General features: G+C 32.6%; 1 long non-coding RNA gene across 3 annotated transcripts; it reads right to left on the reverse strand.

Annotated features, from left to right (window-relative positions):
• Window positions 1–243: 243 nt before the first annotated feature.
• On the reverse strand, window positions 244–23,619 carry LOC143248991 (uncharacterized). Of its 3 annotated transcripts, XR_013027326.1 has the most exons (5): window positions 19,350–20,507; window positions 2,721–2,790; window positions 1,748–2,468; window positions 1,078–1,194; window positions 244–541 (listed from the first exon to the last, which is right to left on the reverse strand). It is a non-coding gene; the product is annotated as an uncharacterized LOC143248991 (long non-coding RNA). The 3 variants fall into 3 exon arrangements; XR_013027328.1 differs by lacking the exons at window positions 2,721–2,790; window positions 19,350–20,507 and adding an exon at window positions 23,513–23,619; XR_013027327.1 differs by lacking the exon at window positions 2,721–2,790.
• Between the last annotated feature and the right edge of the window lie 558 nt (window positions 23,620–24,177).

Below are 24,177 nucleotides of genomic sequence, written 5' to 3' on the forward strand. Positions count from 1 at the left end.
AAATTAACGCAGAGAAAAGTCCGCATATAATTTTATATATCAATTTATCAACGTTATAAGTCTTAAATAACAGCAAGAAAATATGGTATGGATCAACATCAAGCATATCTTGATATTCAATAAGTAAGAATTACGATGAGTAATAAGCAAAACTTTCATGAAGTGTTTTGCAATCAAATACTGACAACAAAAGGAGAGATGTAAAGACAAATAATAAAAATTACCTTTATTTCTACTCAAAACATGAAAGTACTATGGTACTGGTTGGCTTCCAAATTCATGTGTTAACTGGTCTGACAATGAAGCAGGTAATAGACTTCTTCACTCTACAAGAAATGGAAGAATTATGTTTATTCGCACACTGTTAAGTCAGACAAAAGTTCTGGGGCAATACTCCAAAATAATGGATTATCTACGTCAGTGGCTAGTTCTATCATGGATATTCAAAACTCGCACAAATCTCTTTATCACCTTTCTACTTAGAAACACCCCGCATCTCCGATGACACTAACATAGAGGCATGGTCGTGGAAGTGAATGCTCTGTGAAATGGTCAAGTATTCAGCTATTCACATGTTCTTCGTAGGTTTGTAAGACAAATACAGAAGATTTACACTATATTTCTAAAGTTATCCAAATATAATTAAATAAAATGGTATTTACTTTCAGAGTTATAAGATGTGTATTATATATATTATTATATAACAAGTTTTTAATTGCCAAATTCTTCCAATTCTTATTCCAGAGCTTTTCTAAACCTGGACTTTAAAACTTCAACAGCAGAAAGCCAAATTAAGTAACCAATGTAACTACTTTTTTTTCTTAACCACCACTGATGACCACATGTAAGACGCCATTACATGTATTAAAGAACAATTAAAGTTTTAATACCTATATCAGCTGTCTTTAGAATACAATTTTACTTCAAGTAAGTTTCTCTTCATCATAAAGGGAGTAGCTTCATTAAAACACAAAGACTCCAACAGTCAATAAAATAAATCAAAAGAAATTAAATACAAAATAAATGAGATTAGATATTATAAACTAAAAATAAAATTGTATATAAAACTTAACTTACTATTAATTCAATTTAAAACTGAGCACGACCTTTCCCCGTATTGGTTTAGCTGTAAGTTGGAAAGCTCATGACGATAAAAGCCGATTTTCATAGCCGTGGTGGGCACGTTTAGCTTTACTTTAACAACAAAGAGACGATAAAATTAGTGCAAAATTGTTCACAATATAAAAACAAACTATAATACAAATCATATTAATGTTAAATTTAATATAAGAATAAAACTTAATGAGGACAAGACTGATAAATTACAAGATTAAATAAGATACACGAATATAAAAAAAAATTAAATGCTCGTAACCAAATAAAATAAATTAAAACTTACAACATCTACAGTGAATCATAAACAAATTCTGAAGTTAAAGCTCAAATATACGTTTCAATGTGTGATTTTTAGCTCAAAATAACAAATACAAAATAAAATACAATTTAATGTAATAGAGAACAAATTAACACAGTATTAATGAACTACAATTACAAAATAAACCAGTTTAGGATTATAAATATTTTGAATACAACACAAAATAAAAAGTCAGTACAAAGTTGATAGCAGGCATTTACAGGAATTCACATTAAGAAAATTAGACGTGATACGAAATTGCATGATATCAACTAAATAATAAAAAATACTAAACATAAAAAGCAGAACTGAAGACAAGGAAGTCCATCTTACCCGCCTTGATAAAATGAAGTCTAAAGACATCTCCCTTTAAACTTACAGATTCTGATGGGAAGTTGTCACTTTTTAAGTTCCACTAGGCAATTTGTATCTTCCTTCTTTGCCTTCAGCTATCAAGCTGTAATATAGGCATTACCATGCTGATGGACCACTTTTTTTGCTACAGGAACCAGATTCATATTCATTTGAAAGCCTGTCTGTGACAGTATTGTCATCACCACTCCACTATGTACAAAGGCAGGTACTTGAGTACGACTACCTTAATTTTAACTACTACTAGTCCTGCAGATACATTATTCTTTTTCTCATTATAAAACATCCTGGAATTGGGAAAACACAGCATGTCTTTGAGTTGAGGTGGTCTTTCTAAATCTAAGATATCACATCATCCCTACGCCCTTATCCAAGTTGGAACCCTTTAATGAGGAATTAGGAATGTGCCTAAGATTTCCTAGATGTGACTAGTTTATTTCCTGCAGAAGTCATCAGACAAGGTCAACGGAGAAGAGTAACTGAAGACAAGGTTGGTGTATCAACAGTTTGCCCTAACTCAAGCACCTACGATGTACATCTTATTCAAGTTGTCTTTCATGATTGTCTGTACGTGTCTTTCTTGGATTCAGTGGCATAAAAATTCATGTCATTGTATTCTTACGACAAAAAATTCTCCATAATAGAAATGATAAAGCTCAGGTTCAGTTGTATTCTCCAGTGGCTGAAAGACAGAAGAGCCAGTGGTCAAGAAATATAACTTTCCATAGCATAATATTGTAAATGAAAACTTCAATTTAACATAGTCTCTGGTAACTGTTAGGATGTGAACGTCTTTTACAAACTGGCAAAGCAGTTAATTATACTTAACATAAGATATTATGTTAAACCTATTATGTTTTAAATACTACATTATTAACCTAGGCCTTTAGGAATTTCCAAAAATTAGAAGAGTGTAAAATAATATTATTTGTACCACATTATACTCATCATATCCATTGCCGAAAACCGTGTCTTTCAATCCAGTACTCCTCTTTCCAGCTGCGCTACAACAGTAATGGTCAGAACAATATACATGTAAGCCATTTGTTACAATAATAACTCGTTTGGGTTGAGAAAATATTTTACATAGAAGAGCAAACAACGTTTCGACCTTCTTCGGCCATCGTCAGGTTCACGTTGTTCGCTCTTCTATGTAAAATATTTTCTCAACCCAAACGAGCCGTTTTTGCATATATATTTCTCTACATGTGGGTTTTCTCGATATCACTGACTACAATAACAACTGTTATGGTGCGAAATCCTTTTGGAACCTAGCAAAGCATAATTATAATTCACTAGTTTGACTAGCTGTCCGTTAGACAGGTGAGGTAGAAACTTTTTTGTAACAATGGAAAAGAAATTGTGCTTCAATCTTTGATTTTTAACATAAAAACAGTAAAGGTACAATTAAATTAGATTAAGGTACCAATACTGAAAAGAGACACATACGGTTTTGAAGAATTCTAAAAATAGTGGTTACATAGTTTATTTTAAAGCTAATAAATATATAACATTGGTAATTTTCCGAAGTTACATGTGAAATTAGAGGGGGTTCAACCCTCCCATGACTTTCCTTATGTCGCCCTGCATCACTGTGTAAGTTTTGTTGTATAAACGTACAAGGAACAGACACATACACAAATATATTGACTTTTATTTATAAAGGTTATGCTTGTTATAAGATATTATGAGAGACCTAACATAAGCTTAACTAGCAATATAAAGCTGTATGTCGCAGTCTATTAAGTAATGACCCAACTTTTTTTAGGAAGCAAGTGATGTGGATGTAGGGTACATAAATGCACTTCACAATAAAAATGGTGAATTTACTTATTCCCCACTTCAAGAACGAAATTCTACTAAACACCATTAACAGTTCAATTTTCATAGCTTCTATGCGACACTGCGCGAACAACCACATTACCATACATCTTACCACATCAACTCTTGGCAGTGAGTTTACCTTTAAATTAATACGGCTCTCTCCCCAACTCATAAGTTTATTCTGCATTTATCCGGTTGATATTAACAAAAGAATACTTGTAGATACAATAGTTCCATACAGTGGTAATTTCAATTGTAATTGCAAACAAATACTGAATGAACTGGAATTATACCAACTCGAACAACATCATAGAAGTAAAAATAATCTTGGATAGAAATCAGCATGAATACCTCAAATATGCTCTACACATCACATATTGTATTATCAAGTGTAACATACATGCTTACAAGCGATCAGCTGAGGCGTGACAGCATCTTTTGGTTTGAAGTACAGTTTTAACACAATAATAATTGTTTCTTTGATTTTGAATTTCACGCAAAGCTACACGAGGGTTATATCTGCTAGCCGTCCCTTATTTAGCAGTGTAAGAGTAGAGGAAATGCAGCTAGTTATCACAACCCACCGTCAACTCTTGGGCTACTCTTTTTACCAACGAATTGCGGGATTGAGCGTAACTTATAATGCTCCCACGGCTGAAAGGACGAGCATATTTGGCGTGACGGGGACTCGAATCCATGATCCTGAGATTACGAGTCGAGTGCCTTAACCACCTTACGATGCCGGGCCTCACGATAATAATAATCAAATACATAGCTTCCATCACACACAAGATTTACAGTTTTCTTAAGTGCTTTAAGCACCATCACTATAAACAGTTTTACAGTATCACTCATAATTACACATACACACACACAGCACGATGTCCTGGAGGCACCAAGAATGACAGCAAAGTTACTTTCTTCATTAAGACACAGGAACCAACCAATGTTGTGCATTTTCTTACACTAATTATGCTATCTTGGGATCTGAAAACTCATTAAATAAGATAATAATTAAGCAAAGTGATATACATCACTCAAGATTTTAGAATTGTATGTCAATTACTCATATTATGCGACACCCAACTTTCTTACTTTATTTTAGAAAGAATGGCACAGACTTACCAGACCAACAGATATAATTTCTAATGACAATACAACACACATTCCTGGTAACTAACACACAGAAAGTCTCTATTGGCAGACAATTTCTCTTAGCCTTTAAAAAAAAACGTAGCCAAGGTGTTCAGAAGGCTAAGATAACAAAGTACAATTAAATCTCATTACATTAATCGAGAAATTATCACAAGATGTCAAACCATCATAATTTTACTATACGTCACATATTTGTGACCCCTTGGGGATAGGGGTTGAAAAACATTTCAGTTGATAGTCTTTCAGTTATATAACTATTTTAACTGTTACATAATCGAGTGGCTCCCTCACGATACACTGCACAACAATTTTCTTTTAAAAGTTTTGCTTCCTGAAATGTTTTTGCTGATTGTGACAGGTACCTGGTAGGTATGCACAAATATAGTTTTGGTTTTGCTTCATCACGTAGGAATTCTGAGAAATAGACAGTTAACTGTTTACCAGCAATAACGTATTTAATTGGGTTTATGTTTCTAATACGCTATTAAGTTCAACATAATTAAAAATGTTTTGCTCCTGAGTTTCGTTTGTATTCAATGTCCGGTGCATCGCGTTGCAGTGTCTAACAGTAATCAGCAAGCATTGATGAATTCCAGTTGCCCTGATATCGTTTTTCCATTGTAGCAATGTCCTGGTGAAACTGAAGATTTCGATGAAACGGTACGTGATGGGCAACGTTGGATGTGATTTTCGTGATCAGCAGCCAAAACTCTATAAGGAACACCCAAAAGTGTTTAAGAAGCAAAAACTTTGTTGTGCAGTGATATTGTTTACACATTCTAGCATATTCTACATTTGATTACTCATATACCATTTCCTTCTACTTATTTATTTATCGATCAAATGGTAATCCTAACTGCTGGTCAAGCAGTCATAATGGCAACGAAAATGATATTAACATTTTACATTATTACAAAAAGTGTTAAATTGCTACTGAATTCATTCACATTATGTTCTTGGAACAACCAGGTCTTTTCAGAAAAAAAATATGTTCAGTTTGTTTAAAAATGCTTATACACATCGCAAGCCTACAGAATATTATAGTTGATCTTAAAAACTGTTGACATACAAGATACAGACCAGTACAGCCACAACCTAACTGATCACCTTTTACAGATCATATTCTATCACCTGGTTAGAACTTTCATTTGTGAACTATTTTTGAAACATTGCTTGAGATGTACTCTTTCTTTCTGATCCACTGACGTGAATGTGCATATTCATATGAAGCAGACCCAGATTTTACCAATGGACATTTTGATACATCTGCGCTAGATAGATGGCCATACATCAGATCCACTGTGGCTTATACTTGTCATTAAACATCAATAAATTCAGAAAATATTCAACTGATTCTTCGTCAGTTGCATGATACATCATGCATTCTTCCTAACTGATTGGCACACGATGCAGAAATGCACAAATAGCTCCTTGACAGTTTATACTGTTTATTTGACCAGTTTATCAGAATTTGGGATTAAGTGGGATGTAGATTTTCAACACACAGAATGCTCGACACAATTCTGAAAACAACTGGCTGTTAAAGATAGTTCCTTGAGGTGGTATAAATCGTATTATATCTTGCTCATTAAACACTTCAGCGGTTACCTGCAGTAAAGCACAATCTCAAGGATAATAAAGCAAATAGCGTTAGCTGGTTGATTTTTCTTTGAAAGAGAGTAATAGCAAATTCAGTGTGATTTACTCTAAAGAAAGACCTATAACTTTCTGCTGAGATTTTCCTTGATGTAATGATTTCTTTTGTGGCACAAATTTTGTCTACAAAATTTCTACGTGTATGTATTTACACAAATATTTCCACATATTTGTGATACTTCACATTTTGATGATAGTGTGTTGAAATTCTATTGCCTTATGGTCTTGTTGTAATAGTTTTGCACTGTTTAGGATCTATAAATCAATGAATGTGCATGTTCCAACTGTTTGGCAGAATTATCCTTTGCAATATAGTATCATTCTACTGAATCAAATTATGTTGTATAATGAATTTATAGCATATACAATGTCCATATTACTTCCTAGATATCTAAAAGCTTGTATCTATTTTGATTATATTGGTCCACTCAATTAGTGAACTTGCTACCTTGACATTAATGGTGGTAATGTTTGACAACATTAAAACTGGAAGCAGTTTCTTCTTTGTTGTGCAGTATTAGCATTCAGCAGTAACAAGTTTAAGACTAGCATACATACTTAGTTACATACTCCATGCCATCATGGATATCTGACAAAACCACACCAATTCCACGATCACTGACATCCAGAATTAATGAGCAATATTGACAGGGATAAGTTAAACTTACCGTTTCAACCAAATCTGAAATCATTGCTTACATTCTAACGACCAAAAGAAGTGTGAATCAATTTATGAAACACCATTGGTCAGTATACACAATCGTGTGGTTACTAATGCAAACTGGTCACAAATCACTAATAGTAGAATACGAAACCTAGAAATCTGCAGTCGTTTTGTTTGTTCTAAAGACAAGTCCAGTTCTTCACCGTGGGCATTTTCACACTTAATAAATGAAAATTAATTCCGTTTCCATACCTATGCACGCATACCTTTCTGGTTTCAGTTCTGAACCTGCATCTTTGATGTACTGGAATATCATTGCCAGATTTTAGAAGTGGTATAAAATGTGCAACCATAGAAAAATGTCCTCCACATAAATGAATTATTTTTCCTTTCATTTCTCTACGTGTAAATTGCTTTAGTATCTTTTTAATCCAGGTGTATTTTGCAGACAAAATGGCACGAAGGAAAATTTTTGCATTCCTTCGAATGCTGGCAGTAATCTTAGGCCTACTTTCATCATCCAGTGCTAATTACCAATAGCCTGTAAAGATATTTAGTATGTAAATGTGTTCTTAGATGAACTAGGTAAGACAGACCTTGAGCAACAAAAGATTGAGGGTATGATTAGGGACCAATCCAGTCAAGGTGAAGTCCTACCAGATTCCATATATGATGAGAGACCTGGTCAAGCAAAATAGTCGAGGCAATGTTAAAAGCTGGAATAATCGAGCCTTTATAGTAAGTATATTTTTCACAAGTGGTAACTATGAAGAAAACAGATCATTCAAACTTTTTGTATAGGTTCCTGGGCAGCTTACAAACTATCGTGGCAGAACTTGAAGGGATCACTTTTTCTACAATGACTGACCTCATAAAAGATTATTGGCAGACCCCAATGGAGACATTATCTAAAAAGAAGACAGCTGTTGTGATACAATATGGATGTTACCAGTTCAAGATGTTGCTGCTTGGGCTAGTGAACTCAACAGCAGCATTCAACTGCAAAACTACCAACATCAAGTATTAAATGGACAACATTTTGATCAACATATTCAAATGGAAAGATCACAATTTGAAAACATTACAGCTTTTATAGGTGAACCTGTATGCTAAATTCTTAGTCATAATTAGTATAAACATAGGGTTAAGTGTTATCAATTGTCAACAGCAAATAAAAAACAAAGAAGAAGAAGACATGGGCAAGAAATTTATTTATTGTTTTTCATGTGTATTCTTTATTGGTTACTATAAACGCAACTAAAATGTAAAAATAGGAACTTCTTTGGATAAATTAAAGTTAGATTAGGTAAAATAAATAATAATAATGTAATAAAAATGTTTCACGAGGCACACACGCGAACAACTCAAAATAGTTCGTGGGTAATGCAATTGGTAGCATAAAGTGAAACTCCACGTTCCCCAAGTAGTTTACAACTTATAATGGAGCAAATAGTAGCTAGAGACTGTTCAAAGATAGTCACAGAACAGCAAAACAATAAAGTTTAAGTATAAATAGATAGATGTTGTTACGAGTTGTAAGCTACTTAGAGTAAACGAAGGTCGTTTTATCTTACAATTTGAAATCAGTCTAGAAAGTAAACAAAATAATAGTTTAAACTTATTTGGATTGTTGTCAACTTGACCAACATTGTATAGAGTTATAATTGATAAAATACACTAGATATAAAGTTTTACTGAAAACAAGCATTTGAAATGTATTTAGAATGTTTTAAAGTTTATGCTAATAAAACTCGAATTTTTTTTAAATGAAAAAGAGAATTTTTCAACCTCAGCAGGAAAATCACTTCTCGCTCGGATTAGTCAGAAAACGAATTATTTTCCCAGTTTATTAAAAACATTTCAATAAAAATCTGATTTTTTATGTGAAAAATTTATAGTATTTACTGAAAGTCTGTTAAATCTTATGAAGATACACATAGTATATTAAATTGGATGCTTAGTAGTATCCAAACTATAACGACTTTAAATGAATACAAAATGGTCACATGTTAGGCCAATTTGACCGAGCCCGTGTAGAGAGAGTATTATCATCTCATAGTATTCTGTACTGTGTAGAACTTTCTATACCTTTGTCAGGTTATAAATATGCTTTCAAAATGTAATTCAATTTAATCAATAGAGAGATAAAGTAGATCTGGACTGCATGATTATGAGTTTAACCATAAAGTTCATATAATGTCTGTTTTTAAAGTGAAGTTGTCACAAATTGTGTTGCAATAATAAGGTAGAGAAGAATAGTTCTCTTATCAATTGTGTTTTAAAGTAACTGAACAAGCCTATATGGAATCTGAACAAAAGAGACATTTTTTAAAGCTCTGGATACAACAGTGATACCATTTTAACGAATATTTATATATATATATATATATATATGTTTGACTGGTTTTAATACATTAAGTTAAAATAAGTGGATTGTGTGCTGTTTATTTACTGTTGAAATGTATTGCCAATAAATACTGTAAATAATCTGGCCCATGCCGAAAACCTGACGTTAGTAAAACTTGTATGTTATTCTCGAAAACAAATAGTTAATTGATTAAAGTGTTTTATCTACTCTTCTGGGATTTTCGCCATCAGAACTTTATTAGTATCTTTGTTAGTTAACCAACAGTAAAGTTTTAAATTAAACTTTGATTATCTAAATCTTCTAGAGATTTTAATACGTGAGAAATTTGAGATTTGCTTTCTTCTTGTAACAATATCTTTACAACATAGTAATTTGTCAAACGTTATGTAAATGTGCATATAAATAGTAACTTTAAAGTCACTCACAACATTTCTCTTAATGATTAACTATTTAGTTAAATAATATATTTACATAGTAACATTTACGTCAATCATTACTATTGAATTAAATGATATATATGTTATGTATACAATCACTTTTAAGACACTTTTAATGATTAATTACTAAGTTAAGTGAAAAATATAACGCACAACTATCACGTTATTCTTCGTTGTCATGGTTAGTAAACAAAGAGACTGATGAATACATTTTACTTAAGTAATTAAACATACATATATAAAGCACAAAATTTCGCATGCCTGTCTGTTTGTCTGTTATCTAACTACACCTAGGTTGTTGGGCCAATCTCAACCAAACTTTATGGGGTGATAGTTTAGAACAAGAAGCATGTTATTGGATTATTATCCCCTATACCCTATTATTGTTGTTATTGAGTATTTATTTTCTTTAACATAAGCTAACGTTTACTGTTTTCATAGATGGCGTAACGTCATTACGCAAAAAGTATTAAATTTTCTGTAACACAAAATATATAGTGATTTGTTTGTTTGTTTTTGAATTTCGCACAAAGCTACTCGAGGGATATCTGTGCTAGCCGTCCCTAATTTAGAAGTGTAAGACTAGAGGGAAGGCAGCTAGTCATCACCACCCACCGCCAACTCTTGGGCTACTCTTTTACCAACGAATAGTGGGATTGACCGTCACATTATAACGCCCCCACGGCTGGGAGGGCGAGCATGTTTGGCGCGATAGGGATGCGAACCCATGACCCTCAGATTACGAGTCGCACGCCTTAACACGCTTGGCCATGCCGGGCCCAATATATAGTGAAGAACATACAAACGTCCTGTATATTTCTATGGAGGAATGCGACGAAAAAATGGCAGCCAATAATTCAACAACTCAGCTGAAGTTTTTACTCCTACAGCCACCATAAGGCTGATTTGAAAAGCTATTTCTTGAATTATACTAACTTTCTACTTTGATTTGTGACGTTTCAATCTTGAGTCATAAGACACTCCTGCTGCCATTGTGAAAGAAGATTAAGAGAGCTGGGTGTTGAATGCGAGTACTAGAAAGCATCTTACCGCCACTACTTTTACCGCTACCTTTTCCAACAAAGTCACCTTGACCATCGTCCAGTGCCTACGTATTGAGTTTTTAAAGCTTATATACAAGTTATGTAAGGGAATAACCAATACTGTACTAATATGTCATGTTATAATTTTTTGTGTGAAATTTAATAATTTTTGCGTTACTTATCATAGCATTCACCCTCACATTTTTTAAAGTTCATACCCTAGACAAAATACGAGTACCTCAGCTTGTTATAAAATAGAGATTATAGATATAATTTAATGTTAACATGGAGAGAAAACCCACCTGTTACTTAATTGGTGATATCTTTAATATGTACTTAAACAGACACGGTTATCTTTGGCATGGAGTTTGTCACATGACAGATAATTGACATTAATAAAACGAAGAAAAAATAATACTCGCGTGTTTAACAGACAAAAGGTATTTTGACGTACGTGAACAGTTTTATATAAGCTAACATAATAAAGCGATGTATAACACTCGAAAGTTAACATATGAAAAATGATTATGAACTATTGAAACGATTTGATATAAGCTAGGATGCTAAATTTTTCAATTAAAATTGTACTTGCATATAATTAAATAAAATGGGCGAATGCATAAAATTTAACTTACTTTTGGCCGAAATATTTTTTCTGTCATATATAATGTCGTTGCTTAGGTTTAGTATCAGAGAATTATCAGTAGAAGTTACTTTAAGAACATATTTAAACATAATACGATTAATATCACAGTCTGGTCAGAAATAACACTGTCATGATTACATTAATTCGTGAGCTGTGCGCATTTACTTTTAAGTAACTCCCCAACAGCTCAGCATCGAGTTTCAAGGCTTATAACGCTAAAAACCGAATTTCAAATCCAGAGTTAGGCACAGAACAGATATTTCAATGTAGCTTTATTCTTAATAACAAACAAATAAATAAAATCCTCGAAATCGAAAAGAGTATTCGCTGTGTAGAATCAGCTTAGGAAACCTAGAATAGTTTTTATAATTCTTAAAGTACAGATTAAGCTTTGTGTAAGTACTTATTAATTATCAAGTGGTAAGAAATTTAAGAATTAAAATTTTCTCACTTAAATATGTCAGTAATTTTAATCAAGGTTTATGTGTTTTCTTATAGCATAGCCACATTGGGCTATCTGCTAAGTCCACCGAGCGGAATTGAACCGCTGATTTTACCGTTATAAATCCGGAGACATACCGCTGTACTAGCGTAGGGGGTTAAGCAAGGGAGAAAAATCCGAATTTTAAAAGGATTTGGCACATTTGTTGGATTCCAGATAGAATACCAGTGGACTTTTGTGCATAAATTGCGTACGTTATATTAAAATGATTGTATTGTTACTGTAGGGTTTGCTTAATACTCCTTCAATGATGACAGAAAATCTGGACTCGCTGTATTTATACTGGTACACTATCCGACGATTCATCACTTTACTTAATATAAATGCACTTTGTAATAATGTTTTTGTTTAATATTTTTAAGACTGTGTTAAAACATCACCAGCTTATTTCCTAATATATATCGCAAGTAACCGTTCATAAAAATGTTTTTTAACATATACTAACTTGGCTACATCACATCTTATCAACATAGTAACTAAAACAATTTTTCTACGTAAAAAATAACATTATCTACCAACTGACTACTTTACATAACACAACCCTTTTCATTGATCTATTATTTTCTTTGTTATTATTAAAAGATGAATTTTGTTATAATATTTTCTTCTTATCGTAATTCCTCGTAATTTATTTATATCTAACTGCTGTGAAGTTCTATTGTGTAATAACTTTACGTAACGTGCTTATTACTACAGTTATTTCAGGGTACTTTATGTTATATGTTAGGCTAGCGGGAAAGCACTTATTCAACAACACACATTGTAAAGAAATGATTGTAAGCTACTGTCTTCAGTGACGTGAGAAATAAAAATTAATTAATTATTTGTCTGTTTGCAAATATTCGTGGTGCAAATCAATTCCAAAGTTTATCTGCGCTAACAATTTGTTATTTTCAAAGAAGTAGACTCGAGAAAATGCAACTATTTAATATCATCCACCGCCAACTCTTCTTGTCAGAGCGAATAGCGGGAACTGATTGTGAATCTTATAACGCGGTAGGAGAACAATGGAAAGTTAGCTGCACAATAGAGTACGTTAATTACTGTGCCTTTCTTAGTTTATATTGCATTTATTTCCTAAAAATTATTTTTCTAAAGACTGGTAACTTATACAAAGCATTAAGGTGTCATTTTGTAAAACATTTTCACATAATTACTACTATGCCTGGTTACTTTAATTCACAATAAAAACCCTTTAATGTTCTGTTTGCATTGTGTTTTTGTGTGACAAGCACTTCAAATGCGACCAGTGAACCACTCAACCTCAAAAAATGCTGATTTAACTCTTTTTAAATTTAATGAACTTTATTAACTTAAGTAAGGAAGCGTTGTCGACTAATCTCAATCCTTCAGCTGCAGTTGACATCATATGATTCAAGCACTTTGAGCACAACATTTTGAACGATCCACAGCAAAATTTCGCGAATCATTGCGCTTAAGGTAGTAGGTAGATTTACACATAAGCTGCAAAAAAAGGGTAAACACCTGTTTGTCCTTATTGTAAAAATAACATTTTGAAAGACAAAATGTTACAGTTTTATTACCTGTTGAGTGAAAATTGTATTCATGAATTTCTTTATATAATTTTAACCAGATATTTTTAACATTAGTTCAGTCGCCTACATTATTAAGTTATCAGGAAGTAGGTTAGAAAGCACTGATATCAAGAGTGTCCATACAATAGAATATATAGACACCCACCAAAGTAATTTTTCTTAGATGTATACATTGCAAACGATATCTTTCGCCGCTAAATTATGGACGGCCTGCGCAGATAGCCCTCGTTTAGTTTGCGCGAAATTCAAAATAAACCAACCAAACGGTATCGGAAAAAATTGCTTTAAAAATAATACGTTATTAGAAGAATAAGTGTTATCATTCTTAACCGATATTTTACATTTGAAAGAAACTACAGAATACATTAATCTATTGAATTTACTGAACAACCTTCATAAGTTGGGGTGGCTAGGAGAGGTTAAAATATTAGACAACATTAAAGAAGCTGTACTGAAAATCAAACTTATTGCAGTGAATACTTTGCAACTTGCATGAAATGCATATTTTTAGACAAAAGTTGTAAATACATATGTTAGTTATGACATTAAACTGTGTGTCGTATTTAGTCTGCTTCATAAAGGGCAACATGCAATACCTGCTATTCACATCCTGAATGGTTAGGTTTAACTATGGTTATGACATTCTTCCTATAACATAACCTCTGAATATTAACAGTATCAAAACATTTTAATACTGGTGATAAAGGAGTACCGAAACATTATACATTGTCAATATTCTGCAAATAAAAAAATATTTATTAGCACGTAGTGCAAACTTAAAACTTATTTGCGTCACAATATTTTAACTCAACCTGCTCTATAGTTTCAGAGAAGACAGTGACTAAGTCACCACATAATCATGTTACTTATGAGCTGAGACGACACAGGAGTAACCGATAGTCCCGGACTCACTTCACCACACAGCAATTGCTAACACTAGAGTGAAAGTTCCGAGCAAAATGATACCTGTTCATTGCTGAGCGAGCCGAGCTCTTTAGCTCCTTAACCCTAACAGAGACACAAGTTAAGATCTGGTTCCAAAACAGAAGAGTGAAGGAGAAACAACTGAAGGAAGCTGAACTGGAGAAGCTCCGAGTGGCAGCTAAGCCGTTGCTTCCTTCAACTATTTCATTAGGTTTCCATAGAACAGCTTCCTTGTTAACCCTTTTCCATTTACACGCTGAACCCTACAGGAGGATACCACCCTTATATTTTCCCATTCGGATGGGTGCAATTTACACTATACTCAACCAAAAACTTGAAGAACTTACAAAACGCCCTAGATGACGTAACCGTCTTTACACAGATATATTATAAGACGGCCAGAGGTCAGCATGTGTGCCAGGTAAATTTCACAAATGTGACTTTAAACATATAAATGATTAGCTAAGAATTATCTTCATTCTTTTTTTTTTTCTTCGTTTGAACGACAAATTGAAAATTCTCAGGAGACAGATTGAGGTCCATTAATCTCTCTAGTTTTTATCTGAATAAAATAAATGATGATTAAAAAGCTTCTTTGTAGTTCTTTATTCTTCTTTGTTGGTACTTGTTTTACAAGAAGTATCCATTTATCAACAGTATGAAGTTTTAAAACAACAATCTGTAGAATAATATATTTATTTCTGTACAACGTTTCGTCTCTAACAGTGATAAATGATTACGTACAACATTTTATGTTTTAAAATTTCATATACTTTTGTTGATAAGACTCAATTTCTACAAAACTGATGTTACCTATAATTTCCATTTCATAGATCGAAAGAGGCAGATTACTTGCTGAAAACAAAGAGTTAACAAAAACATTTTTCTGAAAAAAAATTTGGATAAGCACTTGTGAAATTGAACAGATATGAATAAATGAACAAATTTTTTATTTAACAATAACAAACAATTTACACTGTGCATACATATGTAGACGGAATCACAATTGTTTCTGGTAAAGCCTATTTAGATCTTCACCTTTCTTTCTCTCAAGATCAGTTTCCATTGAACTAAATACAATAATCTTCTCCTGATCTCCCAGTTTCTTTGTCCAGTCTAGAACGTCATTTTGTAATATTCGCATCATTGGTCGGATGTTCAGTTTAGACAATGTGAACTTATACGTTACTGCGGTATCTTCTCATGCTGAATTCACATTATTTACTATAGTAAATTAAAAACATACAACTAGAACAACACATTTTTAACGACTTTATGGACCACGTGTTTGTCCTAAAACTACAAACAAAGTAAATAAAGTTAAGCATTTCTTCATAACTAAAGCAAATATGAAACATGGAATATCTGCGTATCATGCACGCTAATATATATTTGTTATTAGCTTAAAATCGATTAATAAGCTTATTAAAGAACATTTATATATATATATATATATAATGAATGCACTATTGGTTTAAGTTGATGGTCAAAGGAAAATGTTTACGAAATATAAGTTAAAATCTGTAAAATGTTACATAAAACAAATGTCCTAGTGTTTCTTTAGTGAAGTTGAAAGTGTTATAGTAGTAAAATATACTTCCGACACGAAATACATATTCTTACTGGCTTTGTAAAGTTTAGAATGTCATCTTTATTACTTTAAAACTCCTCACTTCTAAAGGCCTGGCATGGCCTAGCGCGTAAGGCATGCGACTCGTAATCCGAGGGTCGCGGGTTCGTGCCCGCGTCGCGTCAAACATGCTCGCCCTCCCAGCCGTGGGGGCGTTATAATGTGACGGTCAATCCCACTATTCGTTGGTAAAAGAGTAGCCCAAGAGTTGGCGGTGGGTGGTGATGACTAGCTGCCTTCCCTCTAGTCTTACACTACTAAATTAGGGACGGCTAGCACAGATAACCCTCGAGTAGCTTTGTGCGAAATTCCAAAAACAAACAAACAAACCTCACTTTTAAATTAATAAAATGTATCTGTGCTGATTACAAACGCTAACAATGTCTAATTTTACATACTGCTATCAATTACGCCAGTATTTTATTAGGTAAGTGTCATTTTTTCCTCATATCAAAACGGTATTATTAATTTTCATACCAAAGAAGAACAAAAAATGTCGGATTCTTTGATTCTTTATATAACAGATCTTACACTAGATTGAAAAAAATATTTGCTACAAAAAATTCAACTGTTCTGAGTAATTTGAAAATATTGATTCTCAAAATCATTTAAAAATTACTTATTACTTCTAGTTTTCGAATTATGATAAATTTATTTAAAACTATCTTATATAAATAATTTATTAAATAAAAATTGCGCTTAAGCATATAAAGCCTGCGTGTTTTGATAAGTTTATTTTATATTCATAGTATAAGTAACAGACTGACTTTAGATGAGTTGATAAAAAGACTTCATTAATGAGAATGATCAGTACCTAATTCCATTAGTACATCAGTATTTGTACAGAAACACAAAGAAACTTGTATTCTGTTGTGAGAAGCGAGACTTTGCTGGCGAATTCGGTAAATTAAAACTATTGTTCTTGGAGATAATAAATTCTCTTTGAAGTAAATAGGAATAAAGAAGTTCCTCATGCTGTTTTGACAAATCACGAATCAGATAACTTAACTTTTCTTGGGTGATCAGATGAGGCAATTTATGTTAGAGTGTCACAGGAATATGATTGGTAGATGAAGCAAATGAAGTATTTCATTGCTTTCTTCACAGAATAACTTCTCTGTTTCCCAATTCACTGTAGAACCATTCCCATCAGAAACTAGTTTCATTGTAGATGAATGTTTGGATGTTTAATATATTGCTTAGTTTTACCTAAAATCCAAAAACATTAGTTATGGAAAAATAAGATTCAGTTAGATGACCTTATCAAGGAAACTACAAATGATATACTTGCTCTTTTCTTTTTCAGCCACTGTGTTAAACGAAATATGCAAATATGTGAAGCCCAGTGGTTTTCTTTGTCACCAAGTTTTACATCCAAAGTAGTGGTAATAAGCTACCTTTACTTTAAATGTGGTCTTTGCCCTTTGTGAAATTATAATACATTTTTTACAAATATAGTAGAAACTGTTTGAGTGATTTCAGCACTTTTGGACTTTACTTGAGCTGAAAGTCACCAGAATTTCAAACTGTTTTCTAAAAATAAAAAAATAGTAATTATTATGTTTACAGTACTAGAGCTTATCAAATTTAAAATACAAATTGGTAATGTATTTGATTATATTGCGGGTATGATGCGAAGAAGAAAATTAGACTTTGTTTTGACTGCGCGGAGCGAGGCAAAGTGACCAACTGAGTGAGTGTGAGGCAATTGGCAGAGAGGCATCTGATTTCAACCTTTTTACGCTCAGTCGAAGGATTGTTCTGGCAAGCTGAGCCTATAAGGTTTTCGTGATTTCTGAGTGAAGCAGGTAGCATGTAACGAATCAAAAGCAGTGCAATTATTTACTATTATATTGAGAACAAATAGCAAATATGAAAATATATCTGAAACGTTACACTAGTACAATAAGCCAATGTTTGAAGTTATCAACAATGTATATCACCTCCGCATTAAACAGTGCAAAGAAACATAAATCTATTATACTGAATTGGTTGCATATTATTTCACATAATTCTGATAAAATAATATAATATTATAATAACGTAAAACCTAAAGGCAGTGGACAAATTCTCACTATATGTGTGAAATTAACACCATTAAATTACCCTAAATTACTTGTGTTTTCTCCAGTATCGAATTTTTGTTGTCCAGTGTTATCTGTATTGATCAAAACCTTATTAGGTCATTAATAGTTAATATAGGTCTGTGGAGACGGAAGTAAATATACACTACACGAGGATATGAGGGTTATTAAGCCATGAAGTGAACATGGAACCTCCGAGGACATTGACCCAATTAATCAATTTACATAATTAGACATACGATTACTTAGACAACTCACATATCATTACACACTAATTAGTAAAATATTAGTTATGTGTTAATTGCTTAATAGCTTGTACCGTGCTTAATGAAAGGTGATGCATTTTAATACAATTTATACATCATTCAGTCAAGCACATCTAATAGAGTACAGAGGGCAGGTGGCTAGGGGCAAGTTGGTGGAATCACAATCATATGATTACGCCATCACTACCAGGGGCAAGTTACTAGGTGACATAATATTATCAAGTAATCATCACCAGTGTGTACATTGTTACATTAATCTTTTTCCTATTATTTCATTAGATTTATAGTTTTTTTCTTTTATATTAATTTTTAATCACTCGTTTGTTTGAAAATAACGATGAAGGATGTTTTTAGTATATTATAATGCTATTCCAAAATAAATAAAGAATTCAGACATAATAAATACATCAATATTTTAAAGCAGATATCGGTTATATATTTTATGGAAAACAGAGATTTAACGACACTGAAACAGAACATAGGATTTGTAAAGGTGGATTGTGTTACTTTAGTCGGACAGTGTTCATAACACGTATAATGTACAGTAGCATACTATTATAGTTTTCACTTATATTTAATTTGCATGACATACCTTTGTATCTTCTGCTAGTTCAGTAATTTTCATTTCTATAATTAATGTATTGTATATCATATATTCACCTAGAAATGGACGCATTATTAAACCTCTAAATAATAGACAATGATTTAATTTTCATGTTAATCTTTATAAGATGATTTGCTTCACCAAAAGTTAGCTGTGATACTCATTGTGTTTAACCATTACTGTTGTATAAAATTATATCCTTACCTTTGACAAATCGTCGCTTGTTTCTTGCTGGTTTGGAACTTTATACACAATACTGATTAGTACAAGTTTTGTATATTTATATTGCTTACTAACAAAAGAGGTTAGTTAACTAAAAATGACCTAAGAAAGTCAAAACGTTGTTCTGTACTTTATTTTAATAAAAGCTTTAATACCCATACCATCCGTCTTTAGAATACATTTTTACTTCAAGTAGGTTTCTCGTTATCGTGAGAGACTTAATTTGTTCTAAATTAAAATTCAAAGTTGGCACTAATAAATATAAACTGAATTATGATTTGACGACGTCTGATTATTAAAGCTTTCTTGAATCACTCTCTATCAAAGAACTAGAAAGGTATAACAAAAGTTAACTGTTCGAAATTGTCAAAGTTTTAGAATTAGAAGTTAAGAAATTAATATGAAAAAATGAATTAAAAAGGAATATTATTTAAATACTAGTCGATGATGATTTGTTGTCTGAGGAAGCATCAGGGAAGCTCTAGTGTTTTCACTGGTCAATCAGAGTTGAGTGATAAAAAAAGTTAGAAATCCAGCTAAATCTGAAACAGATCGAGCTTGAAAAATGTCGTATTGAAGGTGAAAGAGAAAATAAACGTCTTGAGGCCAAACAAGCTAGTTTGTTGATAGCTGTGACATTTTGAGATAGGTGACAACTCGGTAGTATGGAGTTAATCGTTAAACTGATAAACGGGGTAACAGTTAATCATTGCAAGAATATTCAGTATTACTGAACAACGTGTCACTTTTCGACAACTGGTGTCTTTCAAAATAACAATACGTTGTATTTGTGAATACAGGCTAGTTTACGTAAACATGTTGAAAGCTAAATTCTCGAACTTGTGAGGACAGAGGTAATTAAACTGTATATAAAACACATTCATTTAACTCCTAAATGTCAATTTAGCTCACCATTAATTTGTTTAAACTGTGTATAGAACACTGATAAACAATTAAACGTTATTTAACTGGGAAGACGTACTCATTCTTCGTTTAAAGTATTTAGGGAAGACATGAAAGCACTTTTACGTCATCCGTGATGACGAGAAATCCCACTTGTAGAGAAAATTATATATTAACGGCTAGTATGGTCAGAGAAAGCACAAGTAGAGGAGCGAACAACGTTTCGACCTTCTTCGGTCATCGTCAGGTCGAAAAACGTCGAAACGTTGTTCGCTCCTCTACTAGTGTTTTCTTCATCCATACCAGCTGTTTTTAAATATATATTATAGTTTTATGTCAGTTGAGGTTAGGGTGTACCAACACTTCATTCATAGTACGTATAAAATGTACGCAAACACCTGAAAGTCATGTGACGACTAGGACGAACTATTGCTTCATCCAGGGCTTCCATAGAACACATGCAAACACTTGAACGTCAGTTGACGAACAGTTGCTTCATGCAAAGTATCTACAAAATACATGTAAACTATTGAACGTCAGTTGTCCCATTGCTTTGTTTAAAATATCTACAAAGCACATGTAAACTATTGAACGTCAGTTGTTTGTGAAAATGTCACATTGCTTTGTTTAAAGGATCTACAAAACACATGTAAACTATTGAAAACGAGTTCATTGAGAGAATGCACCGTCGTTCCCTGTAAAGTATATATAAATCTCATGCAAACACTTGAAACTAGTTGACTGTGAATATTGCTTCTTTTAAAGTAGTTATTGACCCATACAAACACTTGAGAGATGAGGATATAGTCTTGCTTCATCTTAGGCATTTACAGGACACATGGAAACACTTTAACGCCAGTTTATTATAACAACATAGACGAACATTTGAAGAAACTGTAGAACATTTACATACACTGTTTCGCTAATTGATTATGAGAACGTACCAACAGTTAGTTTATAGTATCTATAAAACTTATGTAATCTCTTGACGCCAGTTACTTATAAAGACCAGCAAAGCCTTTGTTGACTATGTGAACGTATTATTGCATTACTTTAGTCCTCGATTGAATAAATTTGAACGTTACATTACTGTAAGGGGCCTGCCATTTATTCGTTAAAGGTACCCCGAGAATACATCCAAACACTTTAATGTCGCTTTAATGGGGGTATGTACCATTTATTCGTTTAATATATTCATAGAACACACCTAAACGCTTGAATGCCGGTTTAGTGTATGTGCCATATACTAGATTAAATTGTTTATAGAACGCATGCTTACACTTGATCACCAATTGTCTCTGAAAACGTATCAAAGGTTTGTTTTAAAGTATGTATAGAACACATGCAATACTTAAACACTAGTTTAATTTGATGACATACCATGACTTTATTTAAAATATCTATAGAAGGCATGCAAACATTTGAGTTCCAGTTATGTATGAAAATATATCACCGCTTCGTATAATGTATCTGTAAAACTCATATAAACATTTGACTGTCAGTTTGCGATGAGAACTTTATATCTCATCATTTAAGACATTTATAGATCACTTGCACATTTAAATACAGGTTTACTGCGAGGACCTACCTTTTTCTCAGTTGAAGGTCTTTTTGAACTTGACATAAATATCTATAGTGTATATGTGAACACTTGAACGTCTGTTTGATGTGATTTACTTTTAACTTATCAATAGAAAAGCATATACATGTATTCGTGTTTCATTTAAGGTATGTATAGATCAAATGCAAGCGCCTAAGTTGACGTTAAGAAAGTAGTATTGCTTTGTATAAAGTATCTGTACTATACATGAAAAGAGTTGACAGTCAGGTGGCAATCAGGAACTTGCCTTGTTTAAAATATGAAAAGAATACTGACTGGAATTATATAGTGGTAGGGGATCTCAACAGCAAACAAATATTTTGGATGTAATAGCAGTTTACAGAATGGAAACCGATTATTAAACTTCATAAGTAATACCAATTCTGTATTAATATATTATTATACGCCTACAAACTGTTTTACGGCAGCAAGTACTTGTGATGTACTAGATAACGCTTAATAACGGATTCAGCTTCACAGATATCGAAAATAATATTCTTTCTTTTCATCACGTAAGGATTTTTTTTACAAATAGGGAAAAAAACCACAGATGCTTATATGTTACCATTGTGAAGAAAAACAGCTTTTAGCCTACCTTTGAAAGAATCAACGAACAATCACCACTCACTTGGTTCATAAGCTGCAGCTTTTAGCATTGGTATAAATTAAGCAATATTTATGCAATAAACTAGTGAACCTTCTTGTGAAAAGTAAGGTATAAAGTTATAAACTCTTTCTCATAATTACTGTAATAGTAAAATTATATTCCTCGATCCAAAAATCCCTGAAGAATCCTTTGAAAGGTAAAAATCTCCACTAAGCCATCAAGTTCATCATTTTGTAAGCTAATTAGATAAGAAAATCTAAGAAACTTTAGCAGGTGTGCACCGCTTTCTATGAGAAACTGTAACTAAAATCGTGAAAATTCAGGTATTTACGAAAGCCAGTGTTAAATTTAAGATTTGAGATCATATTTGAAGAGATGTTGTCGAATGCGTTCTAAAAACATATAGTTTAACATATTTTTCTATTATCTAATAAAAATATAATAAATTAATAACATTTTCAAGGTAGGCCACTTTTTGTCCGCCCCTGTAGCTTTCAACAGCAATAAAACAAACTATAAATAAAGGTTCTGGAGAAAATAGCATACAAGTAATTTTACTCAAAAAAGGCATTCAGCTATTAGTGGAACATTTAAAGGCATCTTTTTAACCTCTCCCTGACGTCAGCAAGGGAGTAATAGTTTCAATAAGCAAGAATGTACAATCATCTGCCTGCTCTATCTAGAAAAAGCTTTAGATACAAGAGATATAATCTGGTACTCAGGTCTAAAATTCTGGATGTCACAGATAGGAGTACTGTTAGGTATTATTCACTGGTTATCGAACTTCCTAGATAATAGAATGTATCGGGTAAATGTCGAGGGCTTCTACTTAGTGTATTTTTTTACTCCTGAGGCAAATGTACCTCAAGGATGACTAGCTTGTACTATAGTCTTCATCATGTATTATACCTCTCAATGTGTTGGTGATGTAGCAACTTCAGGGCAACCACAAACTTACAACCCGCTTTAAATTAGATTACAGAATTGCTAAAGGAATAAAAATAAATAAACAAAATTACAAGTATTAATACCTACGAAATTATATAAACTTCTCAAAAATAATCCCGAAATATATCTTCATGGAAGCCTTCTCCAGACTGTTAGATCAACAGACATTTTTAGTTCTCACTTATGACTCAATATTAACATGGTATAAACACATGAATGAAATTTCAAAGAAAATCTGGAGACGAGTGAACCAAGCTAGAGGGCTTCATGAGAAGAATACAGGAAGATCACCCAAAAACACACTGAAAATATACAAACTGTACATACGGTCAGTAATCGAGTATGCCTGCTCGACATGGATTAACAAAATTAAAGCTAAACTGCAAACACTACGAAACTCAATCCTCACATGATTTTACGAAATCCCACCCACAACAGTTTCCTGCTTCTTACATAACTATACAAACATGATAGACTTCTAAACAGTTGGTTTTCATACTTCCAGAAAAAAAAAAAGTAACGTAAAAGTAATTTATCACACGCCGGATCGCTCGCTGTGTCACACATGATGAAAATGAGCCTAAATACTTTCCACCCCTAAGTATGTATTATAAGTAGAGCAATGAGCCACCTATTGCTAAACTTATCTTAAATATCATTTATCTAGTATGCAAATATATTAAAAAAGGTTATTACATTATATGTTACAATATGAATCACCACGAATTATATGGGGCTAATTGTAAGGTGTA

This window comes from Tachypleus tridentatus, chromosome 4 (genome assembly GCF_004210375.1).
Source record: "Tachypleus tridentatus isolate NWPU-2018 chromosome 4, ASM421037v1, whole genome shotgun sequence".
In the NCBI taxonomy this organism is placed as follows: domain Eukaryota; kingdom Metazoa; phylum Arthropoda; class Merostomata; order Xiphosura; family Limulidae; genus Tachypleus; species Tachypleus tridentatus.